The 26,213-nt window shown below is 43.8% G+C and overlaps 1 protein-coding gene across 8 annotated transcripts in view; it reads left to right on the top strand.

Moving 5' to 3' along the window:
• Positions 1-26,213, top strand: part of UBR3 (ubiquitin protein ligase E3 component n-recognin 3) — a 533,613-nt gene that overhangs the window by 95,043 nt on the left and 412,357 nt on the right. The window lies entirely within an intron of this gene.

The raw sequence follows: 26,213 nt of genomic DNA, 5'->3' as shown, positions 1-26,213 counted from the left end.
TGTTTTCTTATTATATGGCAATCCATTTGAACTTTGCCTAGGAAAAAAAATATCATTTTTTAATTTTACATACTAGAAGCAACAATAGTGGCATATGAGGGGTTGTTTTTAATTCAGTTGGCATTTACACATATCTTAAGAATTTTCTGTTTGATTTTTATAATTTCATTCTCCATAAAGGTAGCATTTTTTTGTATTAAGCAGGATATAATCAGACACACATGGGCGACATAATCACATGGTGCCAGGTACAGGTCTCCAAAAGTTTATTTATTTATTCAATTTTCTATATCGTTCTCCCAGGGGAGCTCAGAACGGTTTACATTAATTTATTCAGGCACTCAGCATTTTTCCCTGTCTGTCCCGGCAGGCTCACAATCTACCTAATGTACCTGGAGCAATGGGGGGATTAAGTGACATAAGGAGCAGTGTGGGTTTGAACCCACAACCCCAGGGTGCTGAGGCTGTAGCTTTAACCACTGCACCACACTAAATCTCTCTCCTCGACTCTTCAGTTTTATTTCTCAGCCCTGCTGATTTGGATGTGAAAACTGTTTTCATAATTGAAGACGATTTGTCATTTCTTAAAAAAAATGTTACCTTTAATCAGTCTAACAAAGCTCTGTATTCATGAAAGGAAAATCATCAGTCCTTAAACAACCCTGCACGTATACCTAATTACTAAATATTTTTGGGGACTATCAGAATGTAAGTATTTTCTCAGAGTTTCTGAACATTCACTCCACTCCTCGTTAGTCTATTTTTTCCCTTTTCTTCCCAATATCAATTTTTCATATATTTTTTCAAAGTCGTCCTTAAAATCCTTTCCAACATTCATCTTAATTTGGAATAATTCACTTATCTGAAGTCTCCAGAATTCAATTAATTTCAAATTTTCAGGTTTTCTCCCCATCAATCCTCATATGCTTATCTCTCCCAACATAGTCTCCTGCATTAGGGGATTGCTTACTATTATATAGACACTAGCTCTCTTCAGCCCTTCAATTTAGTGTACTCTTCTTAGATTAATTAGCTTGGGATGTGATTGCCTTAAATTGCAAGACTCCTCATTTGTTATTCATCCATTCCTCTAACCACAAAGTCACACAAATTGTCATTCAGAGGGATCCGTGCTCCCTAATATATGTGAGACAGACATCACAATCACCCAAAACGTGTCTGTTAGAGCACCATGCATAAACACACACAGACTGGAGGATCCATTGGTTTTACATTGGAACATAAGCATGAATTTTTTACTTTGCGATATGTGGTATTGAAACAGTGTAAACAGCCAATAAGAAGAGGGAACTGGTGTGCATCCTCAGGGGATTGAATACACGCATTGAATATTCATCATTTTCTAACTTTTTGCTGATTGGAAGTCGGCGATCTGGAGGTGTGGTGAAGACTCGGGTTCAAGTGATTTATTCTCTGCTTCTGCAAGCCTTAATGCCATTTTGTAGAAATGAATGGACTGAAGTGAAGATGATATTGAATCACTGATGCGCTACTGGTGAAATGGGGGAGTCCCTGTTGGGTTTATGGATGATTGAGTTCCAGCGGCAGGTGAAAGTTGCTGAGCATGGAATAAGTCATCATTGTTACAAGTCATCATTGTTACATCATTCTGAGTGAATGGCTCGTCGGAATGCAAGTTTGTTTTTCTCTGCGATTGCTGATAATGACTGATCAAGCTTTTGCTGAGATAATATTTGAGTGGTTTCAGAAGATATATGAAAGAGTTAAAGTGGAGTTTTTAACCCATGAAGTTGAATTGAGAGGCTGATTTGAGTAGTTGAAATTACCCATGATTATGTTGTTGCCCAATTTTTCCAGCTTTCTGAAATTCTAAATATTTCTTCATCTTTCTTTCCTGGGGATGGTAGTATAGCCCTACTTGTATGTTCCTTCCCTTCACACATGGAATTTATATTCATATGTTGTTTATTTGCTCAGTTTTGTTTTGTTTTTATGCCCATCTTTCTGAAAGAGCCCAGAACAAGTTATAGGTCAACTTAAACAATATGAATCGGCAACAGAGTATTACACACACATGCTCTTATACAAATTAATATTTGATTCCACACTTACAGAATTAGGAACCTATTCAGGTATCTGTTTAAAGTTCAGGATGTACATCTGTAGACATTTATGTAAAGAGATTAAGTTTTCACAGCTCTCCTGAAACATTCCACACTGTTACCTATATCATGCAGAATGTTTGTTTATTTTGTTTGATTCAGTTTCCTCTTTAACATATAGTTCAAACCCCCTCCAATTTGATCTACTCTATCATTGCAATATAATTTGTACCATGGTAATACAGTGTCCCATTGATTGTCCTCCTTCCAACAGATCTCAGAGATGCCTATTATATCTATCACTTCATTCAGTGTTATATACTCTTAAGTCTCCCATCTTGATTTTTGGCTTGTAGCATTTGTATACATACACTTCAAATTCCTTGCATTTATAGGCTGCTTAGAAGTTGACAGGGATAATTTGTGTTCTTTACTCTGCCTTCTCTTAAACATTCATATCTTTCTTTTACCATTATTGAAACCTTTCTATTGGGATTCCCTAAATCTCCTGTTTCAATAGTATCCTTCAAGTTTTCTACACACTGAGCTATCTGCTTCTGGCAACTGTCAGCTGCTCTAACTCCTTTTTAAGTGTTAGCGCCAGTAACCTGGTTCTATCCCAGTTAAGGTGGAGTCCATTCTTTTGGAATAGGCTCCCCCTTTCCCAGAAGGTTGCCCAGTTCCTAACAAATTCAAATCCTTCATCCCTGTACCATCGTATCAACCATGCATTGATACTTCGGAGCTCTGCCTGCCTGTTGGATCCTGTGGGAGCATTTCTGAAAAAGCTACTCTGGAAGATCTAGATTTCAGCTTTCTACCTAAGAGCCTAAATTTGGCTTCCAAAACCTCCCTCCCACATTTTCCTAAGTCACTGGTACCTACATGTACCATGACACCTGACTTCCTCCCCATCTTTATCTAAAATCCTATCTAGGTGATGCGTAAGGTTCGCCACTTTCACACCAGGCAGGCAAGTGACTAGGTGATCCTCCTGCCCACCAGCCACCCAGCTTTCTACATGCTTAATAATTGTATCACCAACTACAACACCTATTCTAACTCTTTCCTCCTGCTCCTGGAGACACATCCTTGGTGCAAGAGGATATTGCATCCCTTGGTGAGTAGATCCTGGCCATAGGATTATTTCCTACTTAAGGTGATGCTCTCCTTTTAGGAGACCTCCCTCTTCCAGGGCAGCACAGGGGGCTGCTAGACTGGAAGTGGGACTTCTCTACAATATCTCTATAGCTGTCTTCCTCAGCTCCTCCAAGTCTGCTACTCTAGCCTCAAGGCAATGGACTGGTTCTCTGAGAGCCAGAAGCTCTTTGCACTGAGAGTACACATGTAAGTTCTCACCAAGTGGAAGATAATCATACATGTGATGCGAAAAACTGGATATCACCCCTCTTGCTGCTGGACTACTGTCTAAATTTTAGTATTATTGAGCTGTACAACTAAACCTTGTTAAGCTGCTAAGAATATTAGATTAGTATAGAAAGCCTTAGGATTATATTGTGTGCGTTATTTAGTGTTTGATTCTTAGCAAATAATAAAATATAAGAATTTGTAATAAACAGTTTTCCTATCATCTTAATTAGAATAATTGACACTAAATTAGACTATAAGTGAAATAAATGTGCTAAGGGTGAGTGGAGGTTAGGGGAGAGTGGGAGGAGGTTAGGGGAGAGTGGGTGGGAATGAAGACTGAGGCTTGATCCTGAAATGCGTGCCAGAAGCTATCTGTTTAAAGTTATAGGCTGAGATAGTTAAATTTCTTATCTCTAGTTCAAGTTTAATAGCTATGAGGAAATAGCTTTTAGACTATGGAAGCTAGCTAATAGTAAAATTTGCTCTTTTAAGATCTAAACTGTCTTTATAAAGTAACCTACAACTTATCTTTTATCCCAAATTTATCAAAGCGCAGAGCAAAATATTTACTTGCCCACTGAAATGTTCTCTTCTCATTTCTCAAAAAGAGAAATGTCCTCCTCTCCTCTCAGAAAGAAGGCACCTTGGGACATTTCCTTTCTATCTCTACAGGTTTGATTCTAAGGGGACTGCTACAAACAGACCCTTTGAAGCTGACACAGTCATACTACACAAACCAAATAGGCATAGAGGCCCAAGACTCAAAAAACTATACCAATTACCAAAAGAACTCACAGACACCAAACCTTACCTAGCCAAAAACGTCAACCCTCCCCTTCAGCCACCCTTTTAGGTGAATACTTTAAAACAATTACAACAGCCAGGACAAACTTCGCAGGAACCCCAACCCACCTAGAAGAGACCACAATGCCCCCCACAGTAAAAGAATCAGCTACAGCAGATAGAACCTGGTCCCACTTCTCCACAATACAATCGTCCGACCTTAACAAACTCTATAAAAAATACAGCCACGCAGCTTGCGACCTCAACCAATGCCCTCCATACCTATTAAAAACCTCCAGCCTAAAATTCCACACTCTCATGCAATGGATGCAAACCATGCTCACAGATGGCCTTTTCCCACAAGACCTCTCCGAAATCATCGTCACCCCGATCTTGAAAGACCCAAAAGGAGCAACAGATCAACCATCCAACAGACCCATGGCCTCAATTCCACTACATGTCAAGCTAATAGAAGGCCTCGTAGCTAAATTTCTCACCAGCTACCTAGAAAACCACAATTTGCTCCACCCTACACAATCTGGATTCAGAACCAACTTCAACACTGAGACACTACTAGGTTCCCTTATGGATACAGCTAGACAATACCTCAGCACAGGCAAAAAAATGCTGATTATGCAACTAGATCTCACCGCAGCATTTGACCTGGTAGACCACGACATCCTGCTACAAATATTAGATACAATAGGAATCGCAGGCAAAGTACACACATGGTTTCAAGGATTCCTACAATCCAGGACCTACAGAATAAAGACAAAGAAAAATCAGAACCATGGTCCAACTCCAAGGCTCGCCATTATCCCCAACACTCTTCAATCTCTACATTGCATCCCTCGGCACCTGCCTAGAAAAAATAGGCTTAACCTCCTATAGCTATGCAGACAACATCACCATTGTTCTTCTTTTTGATCAGCCAACGCCCACCATGACAGACACACTACACAGAACTCTAGAAACAGTGGCAACATGGATGAAAGGCCACAAACTAAAACTGAACCCAGACAAAACAAAATTCATACTTCTTGAAAAAAATAAAACCCCAACCATAACAAACCTAGTAATAAACTCAATCACATACCCCATTCAACCCACTCTAAAACTTCTGGGAATGACGATAGACAGATGCTGCACCATGCAACCACAAATCAACAAAACAATACAGAAATCATTTGTGGTCATGAGAAACCTAAGGAAAGTTTGAAAATTCTTCGACAGAAAACAATTCCAGCTCATGGTCCAGTCCCTAGTCCTAGGTCTCCTCAACTACTGCAACATCCTCTATCTCCCCTGCCCCGCAACAATGATAAAACAACTACAAACAATACAAAACACAGCCCTGAGACTAATCTATTCACTAAGAAAACACGATCACATCACCAAGGCATACCTCGACTCACACTGGCTCCCAATTCAAGCAAGAATACTATTTAAATTTTGCTGTCTATTATTTAAATCCATAAATGGTGACAGCCCAGCCTACTTGAACAACCGCCTAATCCAAATTACTACAACCAGACACAGGAGAACCCAGACACCATTCACATACCCTCCAATCAGAGACAACAAACGGAAAAAACTGTACGATGGCTTTCTAGCCACACAGGCAGTAAAACTAGACCACCAACTCTCCAATCTACTAATCGCGACCCCAGACTACAAAACTTTCAGAAAAGAAATAAAAACCTTTCTATTCAAGAAATCCATGAAGACTAACACCGTATAAAACATTTCAATCCTCTGAAGCAACCTGCTCTACTCTGTAACACCTCTGGACATGTCCAGAAATCTTCTTCTGTAATCTGCCTTGAACCAACTGCAAGGTAATGGTGGACTAAAAATAACTAATGTAATGTAATTTTCATTGAACAGGGTTCAGCTCTGCAAAATGAAACCTAGAAACATGATGGCAGATAAAGGCCAAATGGCCCATCTAGTCTGCCCATCCACAGTAACCATTATTTCTTTCTCTCTCCGAGAGATCCCACGTGCCTATCCCAGGCCCTTTTAAATTCAGACAAGTCTCTGTCTCCACCACCTCTTCTGGGAGACTGTTCCATGCATCTACTATCCTTGCTGCAAAAAAGTATTTCCTTAGATTACTCCGGAGCCTATCACCTCTCAACTTCATCCTATGCCCTCTCATTGCAGAGTTTCCTTTCAAATTAGAGACTCTACTCGTCTAGGTATTTAGAGACTCTACTTATGTAGATATTTAAATGTCTCTCATATCTCCCGCCTTTCCTATTTAGCCTCTCTCCAGACTGGCACAGTTCACTGATGGGTAATAGCTCACCATGACCAGAAGGTGGAGACTGAGACAAACTTTTTGCTGTAGTACAAGTAGCTGTGCAGTCCCTATCCTAACCAGTCTGTTTGCAGTCTCCAGCAGGTGGTGGTAAGCTGTTGCAGTCTTCCCTGGTTTAGTATAAGGCTGTTGGAAGTTGTTTAGTGGCCTTCTTGTCCCTGTCTGGTGCTGGATTGAGCTTGGGGGGACCCTTTTGGGGGTCCATCCGACCTCGGGGTTGAGTCCCTCCCCCCATTTCCTCGAGGTTGAGTCCCTCCAACCATTTCTTCCACCTCCCTCCTCCCCAATTTTTTTTTTTTTTTTTTTAAAGATCCTTGACTACCTTTGAGCATGTATCCGAATCCCTGATCTTCAAACTATGCCTCAAACTGAAATCCTGCAACTGTTCCTTAGACCCATTCCCCTCCTACCTATATGAGAAAATTCCCGCACAGGCCATCTCATCTATTACCAAACTCATAAAACCCCCCTATATTCGGGCCTTTTTTCCCCAGAAATGGGTCATATTGCCTTGACCCCACTACTGAAAAAATCTGACCTAGACCTCTCCACACCATCCAGCTATCGCCCAATAGCAAATATCCCTCTCCTAACTATACTCCTAACCAACTCTCATATTTAGAGAGATTCTCTATTCTCCTACCTTACCAATATGGCTTTCGACCCAACTTCAGCACCGAATCCCTACTGACTCCTTAATCTCAAAGGTTCAACAACTTCATTCTTGAAATAAGTTCGCCGTCCTTCTACAATTCGACCTATCCGCTGCTTTTGACGTTGTCCATCATGATATTCTAGTCTATCAACTCTCTGAGATAGGCATTAACTCCTGTGAGCCTGCCGGTGCCGGGTTTTGTAACTGGCCACCGACCAGGGCTCAGCAACGACCGATCTTAACGTGCCTTCAAAGGATGTTGAAGGTCCTGCTGGTACTTATAGGTAAAATAAAGACAAATGTCAGGGACAATAAAGTTTTTCAATAAACTTGAGTCCAACTTTATTTCCTAGGTAGCAAACGGCTACGGTTTAGGCTTTGCACACAAAACATGAACATAAAATTTGGGCTTACAAAAAATACAGCCCACACCTTTCTGACAGGTAAGAGTCCAAATGGTTCTAGTGTAGCCTTGCCCTGTCAGTTCCACAGTCAAAAGGGCAAACAATGGCTACAAGAATTACCCAGCCTTTATACTGGTCATTCACTATGGTTTGCAAACACTCTCAGAACGTGCTGCCTAGGCCTGGTCTTTAGCAGGCCTACCCAGCCAACTTCACAGGCAGTTGGTGGGGGAGGGGAGTAGCTGAATCCACTTTATTTAAAGGTTGCCAAAGAATTGGCCCCGCAATCCCACCCTGAGGATCTTGTGTGGATTCTTCCCACGCTACTACCCCTTTCACACAGTCATTCACAAAGTCCTCTCAAAATAGAAAAAGGCAAAAGTAAAAATGCACCAAACACTTTCTTCACTGTCCCCAAAATAAGGCACAGCTGCAGCAGTGAGCCCAGCACTGCTCACGCTGTCTGCACTTGCCTTGTGCTTCCAGACAGCCCCAAAAGAAAACTAGATTCCAAAAGCAAACAAACAGCAAGGAAATCCAACTTAGCTCTGATCCATGCGTATGTCCTCTGGTTCCAGGGAAATATCCATAGGTTCTATGGCGTCCTGGCTGGCTGGCTGGTTTGCCTCAGGGACAGTGGATGCCTCAAGCATTTCAACATCCTGACACAGTGAGGATTCAGGAGCCCAGTCACTCGAGCCTCCTTCTTGAGCTGACCCAGGGCAGACTGACTTGTTCTTCCTAAGCACAGCCTCTAAAGCCCTGAGCTGGACACGCCCTAACCTGTGAGGGGGAGGAACAACCTGTTGCTTCTGCTGGGCTTTCTGATTAGCCCTAATTGGCCCCAGCAGTGGTTCATTAGCTGAGCTCTGAGCCTGACTCTTAGGCTGTCCTTTTGAGTAAGGCACCTCCCGCTGCTCCAGGCTGTTCTCCCACTCATCTTCCCCTCCCCGGGGTTCTGTAAGCTGATGTTTCAATGGGAACTCAGACCCTATTTGTCTGTCAGAGTTCAACCTGTTACAGTGATCAGCCCTTTTCAGGATAAGGCCTGGGTTTTGAGGAGCTTTACCTGGCACAAGCTTAGCCTTTAGACTGGGGTTGTGACACTCCACAGTCCTAGACTGGTTCTTAAAATTCATATGTTCTCGTTCTTACACTGTCAACATGAATGGCACCTCATCCTCCCCCTGGAAACCGATATGTGGAGTCCCGCAAGGCTCACCTTTATCTCCTATTCTTTTCAACATCTATATGTCCTCCCTAAAATTCCTCCATCTATCCCCCCCTAGAAAAATTTAAACTTATGCTGATGACATCCTCTTCCTCCTCGAGACTGACTCAAACCTCACCAACCTCTCTGAGAACATATCCTCCTGTATAACGAACCTCCAATCCTGGGCCCACACTGTGCAAATGAATCTGAACGAGTCCAAAACAAAACTACTTTGGCTCGGCCCAAAACTAGATCAACTACCCACCTCCATCCCACTATCCTCTGGCTCCACTCTGCAGCTTGAGTTTTCAAGCAATGTTCTGGGCATCATCATTGATTCTACATTGTCCTTCAACGACCACCTCAATTCCTTGGTAAAAAAATGCTTTTTCAGCCTTCACATGCTAAGGAAAGTAAGATCCTGTTTCCATCAAAAACACTTTACTGTCCTTGTCCAATCCATCCTTTCCAGATTGGATTATTGCAACTCTATCTACTTAAGCCTAACTAAGAAAAACCTTCATAGACTTCAGCGGATTCAGAATGCCACGGCTAAGTTTATCTTCGCAAAAAGTAAATTTGACCATGTCTCACCGCTCCTGTCCAAGCTTCACTGGCTTCCAGTAATCGCCAGGTTCCACTTTAAATGCACCTGTCTAACTTTCAAAATACTACACGGCATCCTCCTTCCCTTTATCCCACTTTCTTGGAACTCCTCAAAGCCTAATACCACCAGACCCACCCACAAATTAAAACTATCCTTCCCCTCATTAAAAGGCATCATAGGGACCTCCCTCCCCTTCAGAATCACTGAGCTCTAGAACAACCTTACCTCCCGTCTTCGGAACCTGAGCTCTCTCCAACTTTTCCGCAAAGATCTGAAAACCTGGCTATTCTCAAAAATGTAATACTTACTCCAACTCTGGCATACTAAGCCCTCTAAATATTCTTCATACTTTATCCTTTAACCTTCATTGGAGTTCCTTTCTCTCCCAACTCAAGTAAACCGTGTCGAGCTCTACGATTGTGGAGAGGATGTGGTATACAAACCTAAGGTTTAGTTTAGTTTAAGAGGTATCTCAGCTGTAAGCCTTAGAGCCAGTGGAGTCTGTTGTGGAAAAAAAAAATCCTGAGGCAGTGCCAGTGTGACGGGAAGCCTTCAGTTCTTGGTAATTGATTTTTTTTTTTGCTAACCTTCACTTTTCTTTTAGCTGACTCGTGTATTGTGCAATGAGCACTTTTAAAGGGAAAAAGTGCTTATTGTGTTCCAGACACAAGGTTGATGCGGTCAGCCTGTGCTCGCGGTGTGCTGGCCGCCGCAAAGGGGAATCCTTGTGTGCTTCAGGTGCCGGCACCCAGGGATCCCCTTCACGAGTGCCTCATTTGCTGGTAGCAGGCGGTGGGGAAGCCTGGGATTCTCTCATCGCCCTCACAGGGATTCAACCAGCTGCCGACGGTCAGAGACAGTTAGTGCTGGGGACTCCCTTACCACTGCTGCCGGCCTGCCTGCTTTAGCGGCTGGGACAGTTTAGACCTCGCAGCCGCTACAGGCTTCGGGAGGTTTTTTTCGGCAGGTTTTGCACTGGTTTTGGTGGAAAGCTCCTCCATTTTATCTAAAACCTCAGGTGACCTTCCCCCTGTATTGGAGGGGAAGGTTTCTGCTGGGATCTTCAAGCTGAGAGGCTGGATGCTCTAGAACAACCTTGGTCAGAGGTGGGTCTCCTCTATGTGTTTCCTCCGTGGCCAATGGTGGGCAGAGTTCTTCTTTGCATTGCTCAGCTCCCCAGCCGTGTGATCCTGGTGGCTCCAGATTGACCCAGGCACCTGTGGTACGCAGATGGTTCGTCATCTTGTGGCAGATCCTTTTCCGCTGCCCCTCTCCCCTGTCTCTGTCTGTTCTTCTTTTGGGATTCGCGTGAAGAGCATTTTTTCCTATGGGATATCTTATATTTAGTAGGGTAGGGGAGATTACAAGAACAGTGGCGTTGGCTCAGCTGATGTAACTGGTGAGTTGTGGGGATGTTTTGCTGAAGGTACTTCTCCTATTCAATTTCCAACAGTATTGCTCTGTGAGTTGTTACTCCTGTTGGGAGTGTTGTTACTGTTATGATTAGCACTTCTTAGTTCTGCTTGGCTATTCGGCAGACTGGTTAGGATAGGGGCTGCACAGCTATTTGTACTACAGCCAAAAGTTTGTCTCAGTCTCCACCTGCTGGTCATGGTGAACTGTTACCCATCAGTGAACTGTGCTGGTCTGGAGAGACTAAAAGAAACGAAATTAGTAGGTAAGAACCTAATTTCTCCTTCATCTACATTCCAATCTCAAGCCACTGGTTTTAAAGGCATGGAAGTTGAGCAGCCTATACCTACTGAGGATATCTTAGCAGCAGCAAGGGAACCTTCCACCAGATTTATCTGTGTTTAAATGAAGATTTTCAATCTGTTACTCCATTAATGGCAGACTTTTTTTTTTTTTTCCAAACACCATATCATAGTACCTCTGCTGTCTGTTGTCTAGGGATGCAAACATCCTCCATCAGAGTATATCTCGGTGTACACTTGACTTATCATGTCTCTGTGGATAGAGAACAGATTTCTTAGTGTGCAGTTGTTTCTAGATTCTTGGCAGTTTTTCTTCAGGTTAATTACCAGTGGCACACACGGGATCTAGATATTGTCTTGTATTCCTCATGAAATTGCCGTTTGACTCTTGACGTCTTCCTCTCTTAAATATCTAGCCTTGAAAGGTGCTCTTTCTAGTAACAATTACTTTGGCTAGAAAAATTGGTGTGAACCATGCATACAAAATAGTTCTGTGCTTCATGCTAAATTCTCAACAAAGGTAGTCTCACCTTTTCTTAATAATGGGGAAAAAAAACCCATCGCCTGTATTTAATCCTAGAATTCACAGACATTTTTTTTTTTCAAAGACTGGAATTTATCAGAAGAACTAACCCATCTATTCCCACCTAAAGCCATCAGGTCCTACACACGAAAAGGGATACACCTTAAGAACATAAGAATTGCCGTACTGGGACAGACTGAAGGTCCATCAAGCCCATTATCCTGTTTCCAACAGTGGCCAACCAAGGTCCCAAGTACTTACTGTAGCTAGATCCCAAGTAGTAAAACAGATTTTATGCTGCATATCACTCCAAACCGAAGAGAACTTAACTGCTTTAGCCTTTCCTCTTGGGGAAGTCGTCCCATCCCATTTATCATTTTCGTCACCCTTCTCTACCTTTTCTAATTCTGCTATATCTTTTTTGAGATATGGCAACCAGAACTGCACAGTATTTGAGGTGTGGCCTTACCATAGAGCAATACAAGGGCATTATAACATTTTCATCTTTGTTTTCCATTCCTTTCCTGATAATTCCTAACATTCTATTTACTTTCTTAGCTGCCACCGCAATTGAGCTGAGGGTTTTAACGTATCCTCAACTTGATCCTTTACCATATTTTCTTTTCAGCTTGGTAAAATAAAACACTCCCAAACCGATTTGCAATTCTTGTGCACTCGACAAATAATCACTAGTCTATGATATAAGAACCACCTTTGATGCAGAAGAAAACTATTTTTGGTGGCTGGCTACTAGCCGAAGAATAAATTGCTTCTGTTATTTATCTTTTGTCAAAGTATCATTATATTTTTCAGTGAGGGCTAGCTCTCATTCTGCTGCATCATTAATAGTCTGTTTGGATCCTGATTTCAAAGTTCCTTGAAAACTAGATCGTCAGTCCACTCTGTGGGTTGTTTCTTCAGGAATATTTTCACTTTTGTTAATCCTCCTTCAATCAAGAGATCAAAAATGACTTATTTGTGTTACAAGACTTTCACAGGTTCTGTTTCATCTGTATGCATGAGACATTGTGGATTGTCTGGCAGTGGTGGGTGCTGTTAATTTTTGCATCATTCATAGCTTTGTTTCTGGTGCAATTCTGTCATCACAAAAGGCAAGTGCTGCTAGGTGCTCGGATAGAAACCATAGATATCTGGAAATGTATGTGAGCACCTTGTTTGCAACAGTTTTATTTGAATATGTGTTGAGAGTAGACAACAGTTCAATGTCATTGTATGTAGCCCTAATTCCCATTGGCTTGATACCTTACCATCATTGCTGACTTGCACGCCAATGTATAGCTTTATGGTAAAGGTATTCCTTTGTCATAGTGATGAAAATTGATCAGTCCTTGTGGCAGTCTAGCAATTGAGAGCTGACAGACTGACTTCCCAAGGAGCCAATTTTCAGGTGCAGACCGCAAACTAGATGATACCATACAAAATAATTATGAGCAATCACCTACATACACAACATACAAGCAATCGGTGCATGCTGGGGTGATCTCTAAATATTGTCTAATCAAGCTAAAATTTGACACGAGTAAGACATACCAAGTGGCCAAAAATAAGTCTTGTGGAGACAAGATTTGACAAGGTAGACTTTTTTTGTATACTACCATGAACAAAAGAGCAAAAAATACCAAAACCCCCTATACCTTTGCTTCATTGACTACAGCAAAGCTTTTGACTGGTTGGATCACAATAAAGTATGGAGAACTCTAGTGCAAATGGGAATACCCAAACACATCACTCAGCCTAAATAAAAATCAAGAAGCTGCAGTGAGAACTGAATACGGCCACACTGATTGGTTTCCAATAAAATGTGGCATTAGGTAAGGATGCATCTTGTCACCTTATCTGTTAAACTTGTATGGTGAAACCATTTTCAGAAAAGCAAATTTGGAAGAAGAGAATGTCTATTTCAAAGTTGGTGGCCGAAATATATAAAACCTGCACTATGCAGATGATACAATGCTCTTCACCAGCATCAAAGAAGACATGTCATATCTATTGAGAAAAGTCAAAGCCGAAAGTCATAAGATGGGATTAGAACTGAACATAAACAAGATGAATATCACGAATACGGAAAATGATGAAGATTTTGAGCTTGAAGGCAATTGAAATCTTTTACAACTTCTATTCTATCTCCTGGGCTCTTTTGTAAACAAAGAAGCAACTAGCAGGGAGGAAATACTCCGCAGAATAGCACTCTTGGTCACTCTTCAATGAAGGCTCTCGACTAAGTATTCAAAGACAAGGAGGTAACACTCCAAATGATTAGTCTCATTCACACACTCATTTTCTCAGTTGATGTGAAAGCTGGGCACTATGGAAACAAAACAGAAAGAAGATTGACTCATTTGAGCTTTGGTGCTGGAGAAGGATTTTAGTTATTCAGTGGACTGCCAGAAGAACTAACAAATTGATTCTGCAAAAGATCAAACCGGCTAGCTCACTCTAAGCCCAAATGATGAAGTTACAACTGTCTTATTTTGGTCATACCATCAGAAGAGAGAGATCACTGGAGAAGGACATCATGTTTGGGAAAATTGAAGGAACCAGGTGAAGAGGGCGGCCTGCAATCAGATAGCTGGACACGTTGAAAACAACCTTGAGGATGATGCTGGAGGACCTTTCCGGACTAGCACAAAACCGATTTCTTTTTAGATCCGCAATTCATCAAGTTGCTAGGACTCGAGCATGAGTCAATGGCACCTAACAATAACCATGGACCACCCGAATGGACTGTGGTTCCCTGGTCAGATCATTACCTACTGTCGTTTAATTTTACCCTGTACAAGGGAGTATATCCACTGAGAATACCAATAAAAATACACTCGCAAGAGGCAAGATAAATATACACACCAGTTTGGGAATAAAGCCTCCGAATTATTAAACACTTCAAATAATCCTACTACAGTGCTTACTAACTGGAACAACACAGCTGAACAAATGCTGGATGCAATATCATTTATTTATTATTATTTTAAAAATGTATATACCATCTAAAACTAAATGGCTTACATGGTTTACATACACAGTGTTAAAATGGTGACAAAATAAAAACAAATACATAGTAAAATACTCATCTAATAAAAATAAAATTACATACAATCCTCAAGAAAATACTATAGAGTGAATAACAGGGAATAACAGCGAATAACAAGTATGCTCTTCCACAGCAACCTACACAACATTTTACCTTTCCGGAAACCACAAAAGCTCCCTCCCCAAACTCTACATAACATAATTGCACCAATCTAATTGTATCTTCCTCAACTGTATTGTACTTAAAACTGCTGTACTGTAATTCTGATGGCAACTCAATGTTCCCCTCTTGAATGATTACTACATCCTGTCTTTGGTAACTACCTCATTGTATAAGAACATAAGAACATAAGAAGTTGCCTCCACCGGGATCAGACCAGAGGTCCATCGCACCCAGCGGTCCGCACCCGCGGCGGCCCATCAGGTCCATGACCTGTCAAAGTATTCCCTGCCCTAAAAAAAAAACAAAAAGAAAAAAAAAAAATTAAAAAAAAAAAAACAAACCTATCCTTACTTCTATCTGTATCCTTCAATCCCCTTTTCCTTCAAGAATTTATCCAAACCTTCTTTGAATCCCTGTAGTGTCTTCTGCCCCACCACAACCTCCGGGAGTGCGTTCCATGTGTCCACCACTCTCTGGGTGAAGAAGAACTTCCTGGCATTGGTTCTAAACCTATCCCCTTTCAGTTTCTCCGAGTGCCCCCTTGTACTTGTTGTTCCCCACAGTCTGAAGAATCTGTCCCTGTCTACCTTATCTATGCCTTTCAGGATCTTGAAAGTTTGTATCATGTCTCCTCTAAGTCTCCTCTTTTCCAGGGAGAACAGCCCCAGAAGGAGCACCAGGAAGTATCAAAAAGAATGCCACCGTGTGGTTCGAAAAGCCAAAAGAGAGTATGAAGAGAGGCTAGCCAGGGAGGCACGAAATTTCAAACCGTTCTTCAGATATGTTAAAGGGAAACAGCCAGCTAGGGAGGAGGTGGGACCGCTGGACAAAGGAGACAGGAAGGGAGCGGTGAAGGAGGAGAAAGAAGTCGCAGAAAGACTCAACATGTTCTTCTCATCTGTATTTACAAACGAAGACACAACCAACATACCGGAACCTGAACAAATCTTCAATGGAAATCAAGCAGAAAAATTAACATCCATGGAAGTGAGCCTTGATGATGTACACAGGCAGATAGAAAAACTTAAAACTGACAAATCCCCGGGTCCAGACGGAATCCATCCCAGGGTTCTGAAGGAATTAAAGGAGGAGATAGCGGAACTACTGCAGCAAATTTGTAACCTATCCTTGAAAACAGGCATGATCCCGGAGGATTGGAAGATAGCCAATGTCACGCCCATCTTTAAAAAGGGATCAAGAGGTGACCCGGGAAACTACAGACCAGTGAGTTTGACCTCGGTTCCGGGGAAACTGGCGGAAGCACTGATTAAAGAACACATCGATGAACATCTGGAAAGAAACAAACTTTTGAAAACAACCCAACATGGTTTCTGCAGGGGGAGATCGTGCCTAACGAACTTATTGCACTTCTTCGAAGGAATTAACAAACGGATGGACAGAGGAGACCCCATAGACATCATATACCTTGATTTCCAAAAAGCCTTTGACAAGGTGCCTCACGAACGTCTACTCCGGAAACTGAAGAACCATGGAGTGGACGGAGACGTACATAGATGGATCAGAAACTGGTTGGCGGGTAGGAAACAGAGGGTAGGGGTGAAGGGCCACTACTCGGACTGGATGGGGGTCACGAGTGGTGTTCCGCAGGGCTCAGTGCTCGGGCCGCTGCTATTTAATATATTCATAAATGATCTAGAAACAGGCACGAAGTGTGAGATAATAAAATTTGCGGACGATACAAAACTATTTAGTGGAGCTGGGACTAAAGAGGAATGCGAAGAATTGCAAAGGGACTTGAACAAATTGGGGGAATGGGCGGCGAGATGGCAGATGAAGTTCAACGTTGAGAAATGTAAAGTATTGCATGTTGGAAACAGAAACCCGAGGTACAACTATACGATGGGAGGGATATTATTGAATGAGAGCAACCAAGAAAGGGACTTGGGGGTAATGGTGGACATGACAATGAAGCCGACGGCACAGTGCACAACAGCCGCTAAAAAAGCAAATAGAATGCTAGGCATAATCAAGAAGGGTATTACAACAAGGACAAAAGAAGTTATCCTGCCATTGTATCAGGCGATGGTGCGCCCGCATCTGGAATACTGCGTCCAATATTGGTCTCCGTACCTTAGGAAGGATATGGCGTTACTCGAGAGGGTTCAGAGGAGAGCGACACGCTTGATAAAAGGGATGGAAAACCTCTCATACGCTGAGAGATTGGAGAAACTGGGTCTCTTTTCCCTGGAGAAGAGGAGACTTAGAGGGGATATGATAGAGACTTATAAGATCATGAAGGGCATAGAGAGAGTAAAGAAGGACAGATTCTTCAAACTTTCGAAAAATAAAAGAACAAGAGGACACTTGGAAAAGTTGAAAGGGGACAGATTTAAAACGAATGCTAGGAAGTTCTTCTTTACCCAACGAGTGGTGGACACCTGGAATGCGCTTCCAGAGGGCGTAATAGGGCAGAGTACAGTACAGGGGTTTAAGAAAGGATTTGACAATTTCCTGCTGGAAAAGGGGATAGAGGGGTATAAATAGAGGATTACTGCACAGGTCCTGGACCTGTTGGGCCGCCGCGTGAGCGGACTGCTGGGCATGATGGACCTCGGGTCTGACCCAGCAGAGGCATTGCTTATGTTCTTATGTTCTATCTTTCCTTACATATCAAAGCCTTCCAGTGGCTTTAAGTGGTGCACTTGGTGCAACTGGACCATTTCAGTCACTGATCCACATAGTTGGTGCCTTTAGGGTTTTGGTCCTGATCACTGCATAGACATGTCTGTGTTTCTCCCAGCTTCAGAAAAGGTTACTGAAGGCAAAGACAGCTCCAGATCGAAAAACTATTTGTAGCGGGAACATCAAGGATCCAGAGACAACTGCAACATTGAGGCAACCATCAGTATTGATACCTTGATCGATGTCTGCATTGTCATTGGTGCTACCTTTGGGATCCACTAAGAAAGCTAAGAAGCATAAGTGTGCTTCTCCACCTCAGCATGTATCAGTCATCTCGGGTGTCCACATCATCAATGCAATCTAAGTTTTGATGTATTGAGGCTTGCTTGCCTTCCCTTCAAGTGGTGTTTTCTCCATGGCATGCCTCATCGAGGTCACCAATGCTGCAACACCTACAGCACTATCTGTACCAATGCCATCCACCGTACCAGTTCCCTCACTTCAGGACCAGATACGAGACATCTTATGAAAAGAGTTGGCTGCCATGATGACTACACAGGTACCTCAAGCCCTGGTTAAGGTGCAGCCAGTACCAGCTCAGCCCTAGCAGCGCTCTAAGTGATCCTCGAGGGTAAGGTCTTGTATTCCCCCCTGCCGACATTTGAGATTTCAGAGAACAGTATCATCTTGATGTTGAAGCTACATCGGCTCAGTGTTGTAGAAGATCCCGGAGTACTTCCCTCAAAGTCACAGTAGATACTTTTCCCCGCTTTGACCACCTCAACGTCGGGTACCGCACAGATCCTTGTCTCCATGATGTGATATTGAAGATTATGATTCGGACTTATCCAATCATTCTTCTGAATTCCCTGAACTCATATGAGAATCTCATGAGCTCTCTTTAAATCCATCTACTTCTCCATCTCACAGGAGATCTCTACCAGAGCGCCTCTCATTACATGCTACATCAGACAAATGGGTCAAGCTCTCCCAATTAAGCTTGAGTCAGAATCGGAGGCAAGAGCTGAACTCTCTGATGCTTTAAGCAGATACCAAAGGACTATTTCAAACTCCCATTCCATAACCTATTAGATGATACAATGTTTAGGAATTGGGAGACACAACTATTGGTCTCTTTTGCCCCATGATTCTCTCTACAGAGATCAGTCTTATCCAGGTTTTGACATGCCTCTACTTCAGCACCAGTCACTCCTGGTAGAATCCGCTCTGAAAAAAACTAGCAGCTCCAGAACATATAGTAGTACCCCTCCGGGCAGAGAGGGAAAGACATTGGATAAATTTTACCATTGTTTTTCAGAATTCAAAGCTCCCAAGCCACATTTTGAGCTATAATTTATATATGACCTTCTATATGAAGTCATTAGTTCATAGTTCTCACACTATGAACAGTACGTTCCAGACAACCAATTAACTCAGTTTTCAGCATATGAAACCCATAAATACATGACCATATCTGTTTTCAGTGCTTTTGACATCAGCTCCAGAGCTTCAGTTTTAGTGATTTGCCATGAGGAGGCAGGCAAGACTGAGGGTTTTGAATCTAGATGCCAACGTGCAAAAACATCTGGCCAATATTTCCTGCTTAGGCGATGAACTCTTTGGGGAAAAGATTGAAAAATCCACTTAGAAGATCATATGACATGAATAATCCATGACAAAAAATAAAGGCAACACAAGCAGAATACCAGACAAATAGAATAAATCACCAAAAGGTATTCACTCAATATATCCCACTATCTGAGACTGATTAAGGCAGGGTCCTAATACGGAGAAAAGACTTCAGTGTTCCATGAGAACAAACTCGGGAAACTACTATGACAATTATTAAGTTGTCATAGAGAGCACATCCTCGGTCATAGAAAAACTCCGTTAAGATGCAGTAAATGTTTAAATATATTAACGTCTCTTCAAATAGCAATGCTTGTGACAAAAAAGAAAAAGCAACCTGCACTTATCTCAATAATATCCTCAGATATAGGAAAGATCACCGCTGCTCGATAGAACACACTTTCCCGGTGCAGAGATTCAATTCAGGGTAATGAAAATCTTGTAACTCCCATCTTATAATTCCCGACAGGTCCTGTTTTGCAATTGCTGCTGCATCAGGGGAATTGCTAAGAAATAATGAAAGTCACAGTCAGTTGGTATACTCTTTAAACACTGTACAAAGTCAAATTTCAATATCACTTACATTTGAAAACGAGCTACTGCTTCAAAAATCTTCTTAGAGCAAATGGCGACAGTGTTTAAAGAGTACCGTATTTTCACTCATATAACGCGCATACGTGTATAGCGCGCGGGTCCAAAACATTTCTGTAAAAAATTTTTTATATAGCACGCACACGCGTATACCGCGCATGCTGCTATAACCTCCTCCCACTCCCGCTTACTCTTCTGGCCTGCGAACCGGCATCCTCCCCCCCCACACACGTCACCCCCCCTCCCCCGTGATCCTACATCCCCCCCCAGCACCGCAAAACAGCTCTTACCCGATTGGGCACCGGAACCAGCACCAATGCACAGGACGTGCCAGTGCCAGTGCCCGAAGATCCTCCCTCATTGTTGCTGGGCTGGGCTGGGCGGTGCGAGGAAGATCCTCCTTCTTCCTTATGCCGGGCTGGACTGGGCTTTGAGCATGCGCAAATGCTCAAAGCCCAGTCCAGCCCGGCACAAGGAAGAAGGAGGATCTCCCTCACACCGCCCAGCCCAGCCCAGCAACAACGAGGGAGGATCTTCGGGCACTGGCACTGGCACGTCCTGTACATTGGTGCTGGTGCCGGTGCCCAATCGGGTAAGAGATGTTTTGCAGTGCTGGGGAGGATGTAGGATCGCAGGGGAGGGGGTGTGACGCGAGCGGGGGGGGGGGAGGATGCCGGTTCGCAGGGGGGATGCCGGATTGGAATGAAAAAAAAATTGTACAACGCGCTCACACCTATAACGCGCATGGTTATGCACGGTTTATAAAATCGTGTATAACGCGCGCGTTATATGCGTGAAAATACGGTATACCAACTGACTGTGACTTTCGTTATTTCTTAGCAATTCCCCTGATGCAGCAGCAATTGCGAAACAGGGCCTGTCGTCGAGTCTTCATAAAGTGTTTAGTTGTAGTCGCTGCAACTCTGCTCTTGCAGCTTTCATGTGTTTCCTTATTTGGATGAATGGCTGATCAAAGCTCCTTCACCTTAGGAGGCTCATCTAGCCATCAGTTCCGCAGTCCGTCTCCTGGCGTCTCTGGGTTTTGCTGTCAATTACCAGAAATCACATTTATAGCCAACTTGAACTTTGGAGTTTATCGGAGCTCTTCTAGACACGGCCTGTGCCTTCTTACCACAGCAGAGATTTGACACTTTAAGTCTACAAGAAAGTATCCACTCTCTGATGCATCACCATCCACCAAATCTTCTAGCCGATGCCGTGTCTTCTAGGCAACATGGCATTGGCAGTTTGTCCCACTATTTTCCTGTCTGCATCTTGGAGAACCTCAATGTGTGCTCTCTGCACAATGGTCAGAGGCCACAGATCTCCTATCTCAGAAGATACAAGTCACCTCATGTTTCGTCAAGCCCTTCAGTGGTGGTTAACGCGCTCAAGAATCTGACCATAGACCTTCTCTTCCACACTCTTCCCTATCAGAAAGTCTTGACAACAGATGCGTCCACATTCGGATGGGGACCCCATCTTGATGGACTCCATACACAGAGCAGTTGGAGCTCTTGGGAAAAGCCTTCAACATAAATTTCCTTGAACTGCAAGCAAATTGCAATGCTCTCCATACTTTCTAGGATTGCCTTCTCAACCAGTTGTACTGGTCTGAACAGACAACTAAGTAGCCATGTTCTTTGTGAACAAACAAGGAGGAACAGTATCTTACTCCCTTTGCCAGGAAGCAATTTGGATCTAGTTCTGAATGATCCCTCACAACATGTACCTCAAAGTGGTTTATCTAGAGGTAAAACAAAACCTTTTTGCAGACAAGCTGAGCAGATTCCTTCAGCTTCCTCCTTTACCGAGACAGGAGCCAACCCTTAAGTAACTGAAATAGGAATTGTAAAAGCCCATTTCTAAACTGTCTATTGCAACTCCTGGGACAAAACAAAGAACAAACAATGAATTACTTATACTTGTAACTGTGTATTTGAAACTATGACTTAACTGTATTAATAGTTGTATTGATCTACCTGTACTAGCTACTCTATTGAAAGTCTGTGCCAATTTCTCCATTGTAACTTCCTGGGTAACTGACCCAGCCTCTTGTAATACAATCTGACCTTGAACTGAATAGGTAAAGGTGGAATGCAAAACTTGATTAACATAACAGATTAACATAACCTCACGAGTGGTCACTCAACAGTTTTGCATCAAACCTTTGAAGATTGGAGTATTCCAGAGAGAGATCTTTGCTTCCCCTCACAATCACAAACTCAAAGAATATACACTCCAAGTCTTAGGGAGATGGATGCTTTTCTTCTCGACTGGATAATACATAGAAATAAAGGAAAAAAATACCTTTTTTATTGGACAAACTTAATGTAAGAACATAAGAATAGCCTTACTAGATCAGACCAATGGTCCATCTAGCCCTGTCTTCACAGAGGCCAATCCAAGTCACAAGTACCTGGCAAAAACCCAAATAGTAGCAGCATTCCAAGCCACCCATCCAGAGCAAGCAGTGGCTTCTCCCATGTTTGTCTCAACAACAGTTTATGGACTTTTCCTCCAGGAACTTGTCCAAACCCTTTTTAAAACCAGTTACATTAACCGCTTTTACCACATCCTCTGGCAACGCATTGCAGAGCCTAGCTGAGTGAAAAAAATGTTTCCTCCTATTGATTTTAAAAGTATTACACTTCTCCCTCCGAATCCGTGGTTACAGCATCCGTGGATTCGATTATTTGTGATTTTTTGTGGGATATGTTTGTGTATATATCCATTCTAAATTCAACTTATCTCAAATGCTGTTTTCATTTAGCTCTACCTGTGAAGGCTGGACCTAACATGTTTCGCATAGAGCTTTCTCAAGGGTCCCCCCCCCCCCCGAAGCCGCCAATATCATCTGCCTCACTAAATTTTCAAAGCAAGCTATGATCCTCATAGCACCTCATTGGCCTCATCAACCATGGTTCCTCTAACACAGCACTCTAAAGATCTTTCTAGCCTTGCTAACATAGAACGAAGGATCCCTTCTCCATCCTAATCTTCTACTTCAAGTGATCTCATTTTACCTTTGATGTAATAGACATTCACTACATCTAAACTAAACTAAACCTTAAGTTTATATACCGCATCCTCTCCACGGAAGTGGAGTTCGGTACGGTTTACAAGAGCTTAAAATATAAGAAGAGAAAGGAAAAGGTTTACATGAGCTTATATATAGAATGGAAGAGTAAGGGGGAAAATAGAATTACATGTTAGAGAAGAGCCAAGTTTTGAGTTGCTTGCAGAATAGTTGGAGAGAGCTCAGGTTCCGCAAAGGGGATAGTAAGGTCGTTCCAGAGACCTGTGATTTTGAAGAGAAGAGATTTTCCCAGTTTACCTGCATAGAGAATACCGCGTAGAGAGGGGAAGGATAGTTTATATCTTTGGGCGGGTCTGGTGGAGTCAGGACTCGAGGAGTTAAAGGATAGTGGGATTAGGGGAGGAAGGATGCCGTGAATGATCTTAAAAGCCAGGCAGAAGCATTTGAAATGGATTCTGGAAATCACTGGGAGCCAGTGAAGATTGGACAGGAGTGGGGAGACATGGTCAGATTTGTGTTTTGCAAAAATCAACTTGGCTGCAGTATTCTGGATAAGCTGGAGTCTTTGAAGACTTTTTTTTGTTAGGCATAAGTAAATGGCATTGCAGTAGTCAAGTTTGGAGAGAATGATGGATTGGATGAGGATGGCGAAACATCTAGAAACATGTCCTCTGCTATCAATTCTGTAATACCTCCTCCAACTTTCTGACTCTTGTCTTAAAACCCTTCCAGTCAGAGTACATTGTAGTGCTATCATTGCTTTTCATATACCTCTGGATAAAAGGCCCATTGCAGTACATATTTTGATTTCCAAATTAATGAAAAAGCTTTTGAACATCAAACCACCAATCAAACCTCCACCAGTGGCTTGGGATCATACTTGCCATACTGATGAAGCCATGTTTTGAACCACTCACATATTCCTCTCTCAAGTATCTCACTTGGAAGGTAGTCTTCTTAATTTGCATCACATCTGCATACCAGGTCAGTGAACTTCAAGCACATATCTGACCTGCCTTATACAAACTTCTGCCATGACAAGGCAGTTCTCCAGATGTACCTCAAGCTCCTCCCAAAGCTAGTCTTAGAATTTCACATCAGCCAATCTCTAGTACTCCCTGTCTTTTTTTTCAAGACTGCATTCTCACCCAGATGAGACCACATTCCACACACATTGGACTGCAAACGTGCACTGGCTTACTACCTGGATCAAACTAAGACTCACATAACTTCTACTCAACTGTTCCTGTTATTCAGTCCTAATAGACTGGGAGCTTCTGTTGCCAAGAAAGCCATCTCTGTATGGCTGTCGGACTGTATTGCTTTATGCTATGCTCTGGCTGGGCTGTTCCTGGAAGGTTGTATCACAGCACACAAGGTTAGAGCCATGACAATCTCAGTAGCTCATCTTCTCATTGAGGATATCTGTAAAACAGCCACCTGGTCCTCAGTTCACACATTCACTTCCCATTACTGTCTAGAGCAGTGGTCTCAAACTCGTGGCCCTGGGGGCCACATGCGGCCCGCCAGGTACTATTTTGAGGCCCTCATTATGTTACCATTGTTCTGAAATGTTGCCCGCCTCATTGCTGTAACCTTATGCAAGCGCTTTCCTGCATCTGTACACGATTGTGAGGTGGAGTGGAGAGGACAATTATGTACAGATGCAGGAAAGTGCTTGTGTGAGGTTACGGCAGTGAGGCAGGCACCATTCCAGAATGTAAGATAACCATTGGAGGCAGTGCAGCTTGTGCACTCACGAAATTCGGCGCCTCTCCTAGCGATGACTGCTTGATGTAAGATGATGGTTGTATCTGGTGCTGGAGGAGATGAGAGCTGAAGGTGGTTGTGGACGTGACCACTGGGCACTTAAGCCCTGATTCTCCAAAGTGCGTCCCGATTTTAGGCAGCTGTAGGCATCCTACAGCTGTCTAATCAGCCAATCGGGATGCACATTTTTTTAAAAAAATGCTCCCCAGGCAGGCCTGAAGGCGCCTCCGGGAGCCTAGGGAGACCCGCAAGATGCCTAAGCTCGCCTAAGGGCCTTAGGCGAACCTAGGCGTCCCTATGCGTCTTCCTAGTAGAGGAGAAGCTTAAAATGTAGGCCAGTAAAATGCTGGTCTACATTGTAAGTAGACGCGGCCGCTATACTTATCACGGCAAGGGATCTCTCTGCCGCTATAAGTATAGTGGGCTGTGGCTTGTCCGATCACTGGCAGGAGGGTGCCCAATCCCTCCTGCCCGAAGACGCACCCTCCCCTCCCGACAATATCGATCGCTGGCAGGAGGGTGCCCAATCCCCCCTGCCCGAAGACGCACCCTCCCCACCCCCGACAATATCGATCGCTGGCAGGAGGCTGCCCAATCCCTCCTGCCCGAAAACGCACCCTCCCCCCCCGACAATATCGATCGCTGGCAGGAGGGTGTCCAATCCCTCCTGCCCGAAGACGCACCCTCCCCGAAGACGCACCCTCCCCCCCCCCTGCCGCTAACAACCCCCAAACCTCCATCCCACCAAACTAACCTGTTCTTACGGCCAGATGGGTCTTGCCCGTCCAGCCCGCAGGCACGCCTGGTCGAAATGAGGCGGGCCCGCCCCTTCTCGGCCCATCCTGCCGAAGCCTAAGGACTGATTGGCCCAGGCTCTAGAAGCCTGGACCAATCAGGCCTTAGGCATAACGGGTCTGCCCATCCCCACTAAGGTCTGATTGGCCAATCAGGCCTTAGATTAAGTGGGGATGGGTGGACCCGCTATTCCTAAGGCCTGATTGGTCCAGGCTTCTAGAGCCTGGGCCAATCAGGCCTTAGGCTTCGGCGGGAAGGGGCGGGCCCGCCTCATTTCGACCAGGCGTGCCTGCCGGCTGGACGGGCAAGACCCATCTGGCCGTAAGAACAGGTTAGTTTGGTGGGATGGAGGTTTGGGGGTTGTTAGCGGCAGGGGGGGGGAGGGTGCGTCTTCGGGCAGGAGGGATTGGGCACCCTCCTGCCAGTGATCGATATTGTCGGGAGGGGGAGGGTGCGTCTTCGGGCAGGAGGTATTGGGCACCCTCCTGCCAGCGATCGATATTGTCGGGGGGGGAGGGTGCGTCTTCGGGCAGGAGGGATTGGGCACCCTCCTGCCAGCGATCGGACAGGCCGCGGCCCGCTATACTTATAGCGGCAGAGAGATCCCTTGCCGCGATAAGTGTAGCGGGCCGTGTCTAATCTAACCCGATTCTCTAACCAGCGTCTAACATGGACGCCGGTTACAGAATCGGGGTTTAGTGTAGGCCGATTCTGAATAGGACACCTCTCCCGGGCGTCCTATACAGAATCAGGGCCTAGGTGTCTTGCGGGCCTCGCCTTCAATATAGGCGGCCTGCCTGGGGAGCATTTTTTTAAAAAAACGTGCATCCCGATTGGCTGATTAGACAGCTGTAGG

This window comes from Geotrypetes seraphini, chromosome 5 (assembly GCF_902459505.1).
Source record: "Geotrypetes seraphini chromosome 5, aGeoSer1.1, whole genome shotgun sequence".
Classification (NCBI taxonomy): domain Eukaryota; kingdom Metazoa; phylum Chordata; class Amphibia; order Gymnophiona; family Dermophiidae; genus Geotrypetes; species Geotrypetes seraphini.
Note: the sequence above shows the minus strand (reverse complement) of the source record. Positions and strands in the feature narration are given on the sequence as shown.